The sequence below is a fragment of the Cyanistes caeruleus genome, chromosome 2 (genome assembly GCF_971803275.1).
Source record: "Cyanistes caeruleus chromosome 2, bCyaCae1.hap1.1, whole genome shotgun sequence".
NCBI lineage: Eukaryota > Metazoa > Chordata > Aves > Passeriformes > Paridae > Cyanistes > Cyanistes caeruleus.
Window position 1 is genome coordinate 44,423,502 of NC_141702.1, and position 11,877 is coordinate 44,435,378.

An 11,877-nucleotide genomic window follows, 5' to 3' on the forward strand; every position below is an offset into this window, starting at 1 on the left:
CGGATTTTTATTTTGTAACTTAATTGCCACAAAGATGCATTCATCAAACACGATTACTGCCATATGAGCCAGTCAACAGGGAAAGTCCTTCTCGCCATTCTGCACACCCTGTTAACACTGAGTCCATCTGTACCACGGGAAAATAGACAGAATGTATACAGCTAGAAGCTCCTGGCAGAAAGCATCAAGAGCCACTGAACTTCTTTATGCCTTCCCTCCCAAATCCGTTATTGGTCTGTGCTGTACCATGTACCATGAGATTGGTTAGTGAGGGATGGAAATTCATTTCCGTTGATGTATGGAAAGAGAGAGCAGTGTGAGGCTTCAAACAGACATTACAGGTTTCATTTTCTCTGCTTCCCTTTTTACACCAAGACTTCAAGCCAAAAAATGTGACAGAAAGCAGTCGTGTACTTCACCTTAGTAGGTGGGTGCATCCCAGTTCTCAGTCTAGTTCTTGTTCACAGCTCTCTGAAGCTCATCTCACTGGGCACCTTGCCTGAAAGCACAAACCTTACTCCTTAACCTAGATATCATGGTCTCCATGCCGTGGAAGTTTATGCTGGTCGACATATTCCATGTGCCTTCCAGTCTCTGCTCTGAGGAGGGTGGAGGTTTGGCAGGGCAATACAGGCACATTGTTGAGAGGGATTGCAGAGGAGCCAGTGTGAAAGCGAGATCATGGAGCAGACTAAGAAAATGTGCCCCAGCACCAAACCTAAGGCTGATAAGTACTGCAGAGTTTCAGTCCAAATCTGTAGGGGACAGCAGATCCCATCCAAGGAGATCAAGTCCAAAGCTCACTGTGTAGAGGGGACAATCCTTGCTGGGTGTCTTACACAACCAGCTGATGAGGGAAGTAGAAACACATGAAACAATGGTGTATCTTCCAGTAGCCCTTAGAAACACTAAGACACAGGAGCTTATAGCTGCCAGGGTGTTGCTGAGAATGAGCTATAATTATATCAGTTTCCAGCTTTTTATCACAGGAATTCCTCCATCTTCCTTCCCAGCAACCTTGGAGGCTGTGTGTCCCAATGGCCCGTGAGGCACGAGGGGCCGGCAAGGCCAGAGCAGTGGGCTTGTGCCTCGGCCTGGCTGCCTGTCCAGTGTGAGGCTGTGTGGGATGTGAGCTCAGGCAGTGCCCAGCCTGCATGCAATGAGCCTCCTGCTGCTCCCCCTGACCCTCTCTGCTTGTCTGCTTTGCAGGAGCGCTCGCTGACAGGGTACCTTGCATGGAGAAAGGGAGCAGAGCAAACCACGTCACTCCACCGAATGACACCAGCTGGTCCGCTCACCACCCCCTCTGGCTGAAAGTTCAGCAAAGAAAGCAGCTTCCTGTCATGAAGCCCCTCCGAGGAAGTCTCGGTCCCACGGGTGCCTTTGACCCAGAAGACAGCACATCATCAATCCACACAGTGTGCTCAGCATTCCTGCGACCACCCCTCTTCTCCTCTCGGAACGCTTTTTCCTCTTGGTTTCTTGCTGGTGGGGATTTTTCACCCGGGTTTCAAAAACCACACGGACCAACATAGGTACTTTTCCCTCACTGACTTCGAAGTTCAGATATTTGAGACTGGGCAATGATACGGATTTTTTTTTAAAATTTTTTTTTTTCCTTTGAAAAACTGCTGTGGTTTTGCTGCTACACTAAGAATCGTGATTTGCATTGTATGGTTTTGGACCTATTCAAGTTTTGATGGGGGAAAGGGGTAATACTGGAGTAGCAACGCTTCAGAGTCATCTCTGTCCTACCCATGATGCACTTTTAAATGAAGAGTTAGAATATTTTATTGGCTAATATACTTTCCTTGTTATTTTTACAAAGGCCACCTTTATCCTTTCTAATGCCATATTTTCAGTGTTACACTTTTATGGCTTTTAATTTTTGATTTGACAGATGTAAGAAGCAGCATGAATAGTTTATACTGTGGTTTTTCAGAGACTGAATGCCAAGAGAACTCAGTAAATGTTTATTCTTCTCAGCTTTCTCTTTAAATTCCCCTAAATAGCGCCCCATTTGGGAACAGAGCAAGAGTGTTGAACTAAAGACCAAAATTCCCTCAAGGTGTAAAATAATCTGAGGGGAATATTTGCTGGGCGTCACGAAAGACTTGGATGAAATTTCAACCCTGATGGTTTTCAGTGATCCAGGAAGGCAGTGAGACAATCTCTCCATATGCATAGCCCTTTCATGATAATTAGAATGGTATGGACAAACCAATGAAAACAAGGGTAAAGTGAGAAAGATCCCCCATGATTCTGTTTCACTGTTTGCTTTCTCCTGTCATGGTTAAGAGAAATGTGCAATTTGATCCTCAATCAGTGGGTGGAGGATAACAGGGTAGAATTTACTTGTGTGCACTTGTACAGTTGTAGCCAAGAGTCCAAAAGTACACTAGAGCATGTTATACTGGCACTGAATTGGTAAGAGAGTTGTGGAGTATCCCATTCTGACAAATAAAAAAGAAAAAAAAAAAAAAAGAAAAGAAAAAAAATACAAAAACCCATAAAAACCCCACAAAAAATCAAAAAGAAAGAAAAAAACTTAAAAAAAAAATTCAGATCACCTTGTGATTCAGTGTAACTGTTTACTAACTCGAATAAAGCAATTGTTCACTCTTGAGTGTTCAGAGTACACCTTTTCTATAAGGCTGCTGTGGGGAAGAGAGGAGCAGTTTGCAGGAGCGGAGTCTGTGTCAGTGGTGTTGGGAGCAGGGCAGCAGAATCAGTCGAACCAGAGCCTTGTAGTGATGGTGCACTATGAGCACTATGTATATACTGTATTTCTATATTTTCCTTTGTACAGATTCACTTAAGTCAAGCTACTGTTTTACAGGTGCTCCTTATTTATTAGAGCTGTGAAAGCTTGGAAATCACACCGGGCGAGTAAGCTCGCTTTTTAAAAAAACAAACAAACAAACAAACAAAAAAAATCAACAAAAAAAAAAAGGGGTGGGTGGTGGGGGGGAATCCAACAACTCCTGAGTCCAGGGAGAGAGCTCAAAGACATTTTGATGAAACATCTTCAAGAGAGCAAGAATCTGAAGCACCCTCAGCGTGCTCTGCTTTCCTTTTGGTCTTGCAACGCTTTTCTCTCTCCCTGACTGGTGTCAGATTTATTAAAACAAAATAAATCTCCAAGAAAAAAAATGCACTTAAACGTGCTGTTGTTTTATTTTTCTTTTTTTTCCCTTCTTTGTGTATACAGTTATTCATTCCTCTACCTGCCTGGTCACAGACAAAAAGACCCCTGAGTCTGAAGCCACAGAAAAATATGTGTAAGCTGTTCTTGAAAGCTGTATCTATGGCCCTTCCATCTTCGTGCCTCCCTTGACACTTCTCAGTTTCTGCAGTGTTTAAGGCATAGGGAGAAAAAACCTTGCACTTAGCACAGTGCAGAGTTAGGTCCTGATCTTGGAGAAGATCCCTGGGTAGATGCAGCGGCTGCAGCTTCATTGATTTCGAGAGGATCTGTGCAAGCACAGTTTTCTCATGCTGCCTGTGGGGTTGTGTGCAGAGAGTATTCTGCCTGCCTTTTGTGAGGATGGGGCTTTTCTTTTCATGAACTCCCCCTGAAGTCAGAGGTTCTTCGAAGGACCAAACTCCTCCCAAGTGCCCCCAGACCTCTGCCACAGCTATCTCACACAATAGCATTTGCTTTCCAGCTCTTGGCCAGCACAGCCAGCGCTGCTGATGGAGGGCTTGGAAATGTCCAGTGAGCTCTGGAACTATTTGACTGATTTCATTAACCAGCCATGTAAGGCAAACAACAACAGCCTAAGCATGCCTGCTTGGAAGGGCACGTAGAGCAAAGCTTGTCTCCCTAGTAAACAGCTTGCTGCATCTCTATTTATTCATCTGAACTTGGCTGTAAAACAAAGGCCGTGTGTATTGATTTTGCTTTTGTCAGTGGTCCAGAATTGTTAGCACACATTTTCACTCTTCTGAAAAACAGCAGACTCTTTAGAGAAATCTTTCTCTATGGTGAACTGGTTTTATTTTCTAGAAATGGAATCAGCTTGTCAAAAATCATCAGGACAGCAGAGGTAGAGAAAGTGATCTAGGCTAGAGCTGGCTTCACATGTTTGCAGTGATTACAAACTTACCTTAGCTTTCCTGAGAATTTTCTCACCTTATACTTTCTTAACATCTTACCCCAAAATTCGGAATGTGAACAACTACTTTGGACAGCTGAATCAGTTCATTGTTTGCTATTGAAAAAATATCTCCAGCTGCATATATGTGGAGGAATATCCAAGTATACATAAACCTTGAGGAAAATGCAGACCAAATGGTACAATACATTATTCAAGAGAAACCTGCTTTATTTTTGAGGCCAAATCCATCCCTTGTATGATGCCAACAAAATGAATGGAATTACACAAAGGATGTAAAGGTCCTTTGCAATTAACAGGAACCCAGCAAACACTTGCAGAACGGTGCTTGCTTGGTGCTGACATTATTTATTGAGCACTAAGACCTAATAGCCAAGCCAAGCCCTTTCCTGGAGAACTCGCCATCAAGGAGCCAGACAAAGAAAATCCTGTGCACTGGGAGATACAGGAGAATGTTCCTGCGTGCAACAGCCATCGCTCCAGCTCTTGCTCATATGCAGTTTTGGGATGCAGGCACTGTCTCCATCAGCAGAGAGAGGCAGTTTTGCCTCGGGTCTCAGAGCAGCTGGCTGTGCGTGCATCCCTTCACACTGCCAGGGCAGAGGGGGAGTTTGCTGTGATCAAGCTGCATGGGCCCTTCTGCTAGCACTGAATTCTTGCTGTCAGCGAGAATTTTGCCCTTGTGATAAAAGGGGGTCTGCGTACTGCAAGCACTCTGAATTAATTTCCTCCCCTGTTATCTTAGATGATTTTGAGAGCTTTATTTTTTTCAGAACTACTACACATGACAGTTTTTTGAGTGGCCCGATTCTGTGAATAAGGATGTCCCTCAAAATGAAAACAATTTGTGCTTTTTCTGTGCTAAATGATAGAAATAAATTTGCTTTGTTCAAATAAGTGCTGTGAGCCAAATTTGCAAGGATGCTTATCCAAGTGAGATATCCCATTCTGAGGTCCATATTTGGACACTCAAATCAACACTCAGCCAAACACATGCATGAGGCATTTCAATGCCATTTGGAGTGTCCATATATAGAACTGGATGCCCAAACTTCATTGCCTTTGTTTTAAAAATAGACCCGGAATATAAAGACATCATTTAATAATAACAACGATGACAAACATTCTGTGTGCAAACTAAGAGCAAATTTGCTGATGCTGGTTCAGGTTGATTCCCCTAGAATTGCTCTGGATTTACAGAGGTGTAACTCAGAAAAGAAACAGTCTCTTAAGTTGTTTTGCCTTCCACTGTCACTTGATAGTGAGACTCGACTGGATATTTGGGATCTGTGAGTAAGGAAAGGTGGCACTCAGGCAGTATCCACAGATGCATACAGCAGGGGGAGAGAGAATCCGGAACAGAGTTGAATGTGCTTCAGACAACATAACAGCTCAAATGTTTTGAAATGGGGAGAACAGCTTTACATAGGCTTACACACATTTTAGTTGTCATTTATGTGGTACTGGGCAAAGAAATGCATTGCTACCTTGAGCAATACTGGGACATTTTGCACAAAACATGGGAAGCACCAGCAAAACACAGAGAACAGCAGCTTCTGGCTGTTTGCTTCCAGCAATGGTGGGAGCATGGCTCCTCAGAGGTGCAGTGGATGCTGACTGCAGGGCACTGCAGCACCCCCAAAGAGGGACAGGGTGTCTGATACAGGGGTGCCCCTCAGCCTGACGTGTTGACCTCAGTCAAGACCTGCTGAGACTTGAAGTTCAATGACAATGTGAAGAGCAGACTCAGCCACAAGGAAGAAGAAAAGAGTAACTTAGGCTGCTGGCACTCTCTTTTCTCCAAGCTGTTCCCTGGTCTCTAAAGTATCACCTATCTGCTGGAGCAGGTGTGTCCCAGCCACTTCACCCACTGCCCTACTGAAATAAGTTTTACAAGGATACTCAAGACACAGAGAGCACCCAAATACCAAATGCCCAGGACCTTTCTTTACAAATGATGCAAACACCTAAAAGTCGTCTGTCCCTACATCAATAGTCCAGGCACATGACTGTCACCAGAGAAGGGGCAGCCTCACCTCCTCCCTCTTGGGGCTCTCTGGCATCTGGGCAGCCCATGCTGCAGGTGGGATCCTGCCCCAGATGTGAGGGAAAGCTTGGTTATTTGCTGATAAGATAGCTGAGGACAGAGATGTGTTGTGATTCCCAGCTCTCAGAAGGCCTAATTTTAAAGGACCTTGCTGGACCTATTTAGTAAAAGAAAAAGGCTTGAGGAAGAAGGAATGCTGCCTTCTTTTCCAGAAAAATATTGTACTCTGGGGGTTTGCCAAGGGGCCAGGAGACTCAGCTTCACTCCCCTTCTTCAGCTGAAGGAATTGAGCCCACACAGGCACTTGCAAAACAAGTTGTTGAGAGAGGCTGCTATCCCTTCCCATGTCCCAAGCCAGACTCAATGTGATACAATCTGTCCTGGCTTCTCCACTGGGCCACAAGCTATGCCAAGGAAGCAGGAGAATTTCTCTTCGTTTTGCAGGGATGGGATGTGAAGATGATATCCACAGTGTCAGGAAGAGGAAGCACAGTTCTCCAGTTAGTGCTTGAGGCTCTCTCCTGGAACAAGGGCATTTGCTCCTCTCTGTAAAAGGGCTTTAGAGCTGCTGCATTTACTGACCCATTACAGAGCCCATTTCTGAAGCAAAGGAAGCCTCCCCTAAGCCAGCTCCAGGAGTTCACTTCAGCGTGCTGCAGCCCTGCTGTTCTCCACGCTTCCTGGGCCCTCAGCAGAGCAGGACAGTGAGGGCAGGCAGCCAAAGAGCTCCCTGGGGCAGCAGCACTGGCAGCATCACGCAGGCAGCTTTGGAGCGGGGGAGGCTGGCAGCCCTGCCCCGACACATCTGCCCCACACGTGCTGGGTGATGCTGGCCCTTAGCATTACCTGCCCTCTCCTGAGTACCTCGGGACAGAGATGTGGTTTCTAATTCTTGCCAAAGGAGATCAACTTACTGCATCCCAGTTGCTAGCATGGTCTTTGGCATGACAGGCGTTATGTGAAACATAATGTTTGGGATGCACATACACACACGGCTCAGGAGCAGCTGTATGACTCCCAGGTATCGCCCCAAACACATGGTTGAGCAGGTACCCAAGCGCTGAAGTATGGCTGGATGCTGGGGAAAGCTCCCTGTTGCCTGCACACCCTCACTAGAGGTCTATGAAGGATGATTTATGGGCAGGGTCAGGTAGAGGAGCTGACACAGATGGCTCAGAGAAGACGGGTGCCAGCCCACAGGCTTACTGTCGGTCGACATCGAGGGAACGAGGTGGGAAGAGGGGGGAGCATGAGTCAAATTCCTTAATAACATGAATTACAAAATCATTTCCTGTGTTAGGGGTTAGGAAAGAGAGCACAGGACCCAGAGATCTTCCAAACAGAAAACAGCTTTTGTTAAGGCTTTTGGCCTAAGGAGTTTGAGGAGGATTGGGGGGGTGGTGGGAAGGGAAAGTGCTGGCACATTTTTGGCTGGAAGCCTCAGACAACATATTTTTTATTCTAGTCTTTATTTTTCAAAATAAAATTATGGCAAAGCAGCAACAAAGAGGGGGGGAAGAGGGTGAAATTAGGAGGAACAGTACCGAAGTATTTCCCACTTCTTTCTGTGCCTGCCATTAAACACACAGGGTGTCCTTTATTATATACAGTAGCGGGATTAAGTCAGCAGCCCGAAGGCTAGGAATGCAACAAGATACTTTTATACTTATTGATCCTTTTTGGTTTTTTAGGGAGATTGTTTTCATGAAAGTTTAATTCACCTTTCCTAGCTCTTGAGTCTAACTGCCACACATTTTATCCCTCTTCTTTGTGAAATGCTAAATCCATCGGTAGGTTTTAGTTTCCCTGGTGTAACTTTTCAGAAACTGTATATCTGCATAGCAACCCCACTGCAGGCAGCTTATGTCACGGTATCACATGTCAGAAAGATGAAAAGAACTCCAAATCTGAGCTGCTCCGCAAACTTATGTCCCCCATTCTTGGGCATATATCTTCTGTACTTAATATAAGTGTCAGGAAGGCAACTTCAAGGCCAGAGAGGTGCAAAGTTTTATCTTGGAGATGACAAAAAAAAAATAAAAAATACCTCAATTCAGCCTTATGTGGACAGTCAAGTGAGAAACAAAGATTGTCTTTTTCCTCCTCTCCCCACTCCCTCTGACCCCCACCTCCCTGTGTCCCTGTTGTCTGCTTCCAACTGCAACCTGAGCCTGAATCCTGAGCCCAGTGTCCAGATTAGAGATTGTTGACTCAGATTTAGTGGTGAAACTTGAGCCAGGCCCTGTTGATGGCATAGCCTTGAAGGAGCAGGTTTACTTCAAGCCAAAAGACAGATTACATGTCAGACGAGAGCCTGTCTTTTCTTTATCACAAACTTCCTGATCTCCCTCTGTTCTAATAGTGTGCGTGTGTCCCCCCGCCTTGTGCCCATTTTCAATTCCTTCTATAGGGTGTCATAAATCAGGAAATTAGCAAGTGTGTAGCTGCCCTTTGCCACAGGCAGAGACAATGAGCTTGCTGTGTTTTTAACCAGTGGGTAGCACTTAACATAATCAATGGAGAGCTACGTGCAGAAAGGATGAAAAATTTGGTCTCGGTCTCTCCACTTACAGGGTATTTCTCATCACCCAGGCAAGCTGCTTTTATGAGAATATGACATGCCCTGGAAGCTTGCTCTCCATTTTGCAGGAGAGTCATTAAAAGAAATCATTACATGTTTTTTTTTGTTCCTTGGCACACACGCTGCTTTTCCTTGGCTTCTGATTTCATCCATCTTTCAGGCGCTTCGTGCCTTTAGTAATTTATGTGCAAGATTTTTCCAAACCTCCAAATGTTTTTCCATTTGGCAAACTGTGGAAGCCTCCACAGAATGTAACCGTAGAGTTTTCTTGTACTTCAAAACATGAGCCCTGTTAGCACAAAGATGCATCTAATACTTGTAATCCTGTACATAAAAGCTATAAATTCATCTAAGACAATCAAAGACATCGTTCCTTCTTGTGAGTCTTTACCAGCCTTGTTGCTGTAACCCCTTCCTTGACACATGGAAGGAGAATTTCTCTACAAGCGTTGTTGTTTTCTTTAACTATAGTTTTTGGAACCTTTATGGTGCCATATGGAGAACTATTTTATTCTGCTGCTGGTAGCTTTCTCAGCACAGGCTATAAATTAGATAATTTTCCTTGTGTCTGATAGCCACACACTATCAGTCAGACACATTCGCTCTCACAGGAAAATCCAGGAGAATTTAAAAGAAAGAGATAATCTTCTGACCGTATAGAATCTAATGGAAATTTTTATTCTGTACTCTAACACTTACAACACTTGATTAAAAAAAAGTGTCACGTATTTCACTGTCCATTAAGCTCACAGGTTTGTAGATTGCTTTTTACGGAAGTCTCCTCACATTGCTCCTGTCCAGCCCGTCTCTTCTGACAGGGATATGTGCTGGTGGATACTCTGGCTGGGCTTTTTAAGAGCTCCTAAGGGGATCAAGAACTCCTATGCATTTTGGGGAGACTTAAGGAGGTCACCCAGCAGGGTAAGCATGGCCTCAAGAAGCAGTTAGGCTGCCTTGAATTTCAATCTGGGCTGCTGTGGCTTTCTTAGGGAATGCAAATCCAAGGGGAGGTTCATTAAATGTTTTTGATAATGCAGTCCAGTGAGTGAAACAGCAGGGTATGTAACCACTAGAAAAGAGATCTTTTTTCAGCCATCCATGCTCCTGGGAAATTATCAGACATTGAGGAACAGGAACAGTATCTTTGCTTTAATTTGTTTATTTTCAAAATCCCTAAGTAGTTTACAAGGTTGCAGTATAAAATACTTTCATTTGCTGGAAGTCCCAATTGGACCAAGTTCCTGAAAAAAGCGTCTGTTTTGCCAGTAGAAATTGGTCCGGTGCAGGCCTAATGTATTATTTACACAGAGTTGTGCTCCATCCTTGCCTTCTCGGCATGTACTGCCCTGCTTGACCTGGAAATAAATTCTCAGTGAGACTATAGAATAACTGGTGGGATAAGTAGCTTCAACAGTCCTTTATCCAGACTCCTGCATCCAAACTGAGTTTACACGGGAAGAACTTTATATGTTTCACTTAAGAAAGGATATCTCTGTTGTCTGCCAGCACGAACCTTCCAGAATCAGTCTGGACCTACTGTGGCACAGGAGAGAGGTGAATCAGACAAGCGGTATGGACTCCTTTTTTAAAGAAATGAGGCTGAACACTGAGAGCTTTGGCAGCCCATTCCTGCCTTAGTGCCCATCTGTGTCAACCCAAACAAAGCAGAGGGAAGGGTCAGTGAAATTCTTCCAGGCAGCACTGCTGTGATGGAGAGCAGAGTTAGTCTCTAACACGTCATTCCTCAGACTGCCAAACTATGATGACATTTCTCTGAGATACACATGACATCCGCATTAACAGCTGAAGATGTCATTGCAATCTGAGCTATTACGGTGAATTTATCGCTGTTATATCACTTTAAAATAAACTATTCCTTAATTAAATCAGATTAAGAGAACTTTATCAATGTGGGTGTGAGGCATATTTTCTTCTCTTAATTTCCTCCCTTTCAAATCACTCTAGACTTTTGCTTATCTTATTGGGTTGATAAACTAGCATGCTCTATTGTCGACATGTGTTAAAAAATATTATCTAGCTGTTGAGGGAAAGAATGTGTGGAAAAGACCAAGGACACCTGGACACGAGCATGTGCCTTGCCCAGGCTATTAAGCTGCAGCATTTTACCATTTTCACAGCTCTTTTTTTAACCTAGTTTTTGGTTTTGACTGGCTGAGTGCTTTTCCTGCTCTCTCAAACTCCTCTGCATTGCATCCAGTTTGCTCTTCCAGAACTGATTGACTAGTACAGCAGGTCACCACCCCTGCTGAAATCAGCCAACAAGCCGACCATAACCCCAGCAGATGTTTGTGGTTTATAGGCCAAATGAGAGCCCTGCAGACCAGTGAAATACCAGCACCACAGATGTGGAACCTGGCCACTCGACACGAGCAACACAAAGCCTCATCCTGCCCAGCCGGGCTGGGACTTCCAGAGGAGCAGAAGGTCTGAGAGACTGATTAGCCTGCAGAGCCAACGTGCTGGCCTACGCTCCATCATTCTGATCGGCACAAAGTCCTTTAATGAAATGCCACATGAGTGAAGTCAGATGAGGCCCCTCTGTAACTTCACCTCGGAGTCTGGCAATCACCTGAGTTCATGATGTCCCCAGAACGTGCCAGCTAGCTCTGACAGGCTCTGCCACGCACCCCAGCGGGGCTGGGGATGGCCAGCCAGCCTCATTACCGCGGTCTGCACTGCTCCTGTACTCCAAATGCAAAGTGGAGACATGGAACCATTACACCTCCGAGAAAAAAATGTATGTCGGGGTGGTTTTTTTGTTTGTTTTTTAGTTACAGACGCTGCTGGTAATTACCGAGGTAAAGAAAGACCAGCAGCTCTCAGCAGGACCCCAAAGAGATGGAGGATGGCACAGCCCGTGTTCAACCAGCCTCTTTTGTGCAAAGCACGTGTTATTTCTCTGATGAAAAAGCCAAGCCACATTCTTGTGCTTTCTGACAAGACAGACACAAATGATCTTTGTGGTTAGTATTAGCTCCCGAAATCTCCGAGGCGCCTTGCGGTGCAGATTGCCGCTGGAGCATCGGGAAGATGTGACTGAAAGCGAAGGAAGCGGAGCAGCAGCAGCGGCGTTGAGAACCCTCTGCCAGGCAGAGAGAGACCCCGAGCCC

General features: G+C 45.0%; 1 protein-coding gene across 1 annotated transcript in view; it reads left to right on the forward strand.

The window, feature by feature from the left end:
* The window catches only part of SOBP (sine oculis binding protein homolog), a 114,264-nt gene extending 111,101 nt beyond the window's left edge, over positions 1–3,163 (forward strand). Inside the window, exon 7 of the mRNA XM_023923902.2 lies at positions 1,210–3,163. The gene's annotated coding sequence lies outside the window, so the exon portion shown is untranslated. The remainder of the gene's footprint in view (positions 1–1,209) is intronic.
* The last annotated feature ends 8,714 nt before the right edge of the window (positions 3,164–11,877 follow it).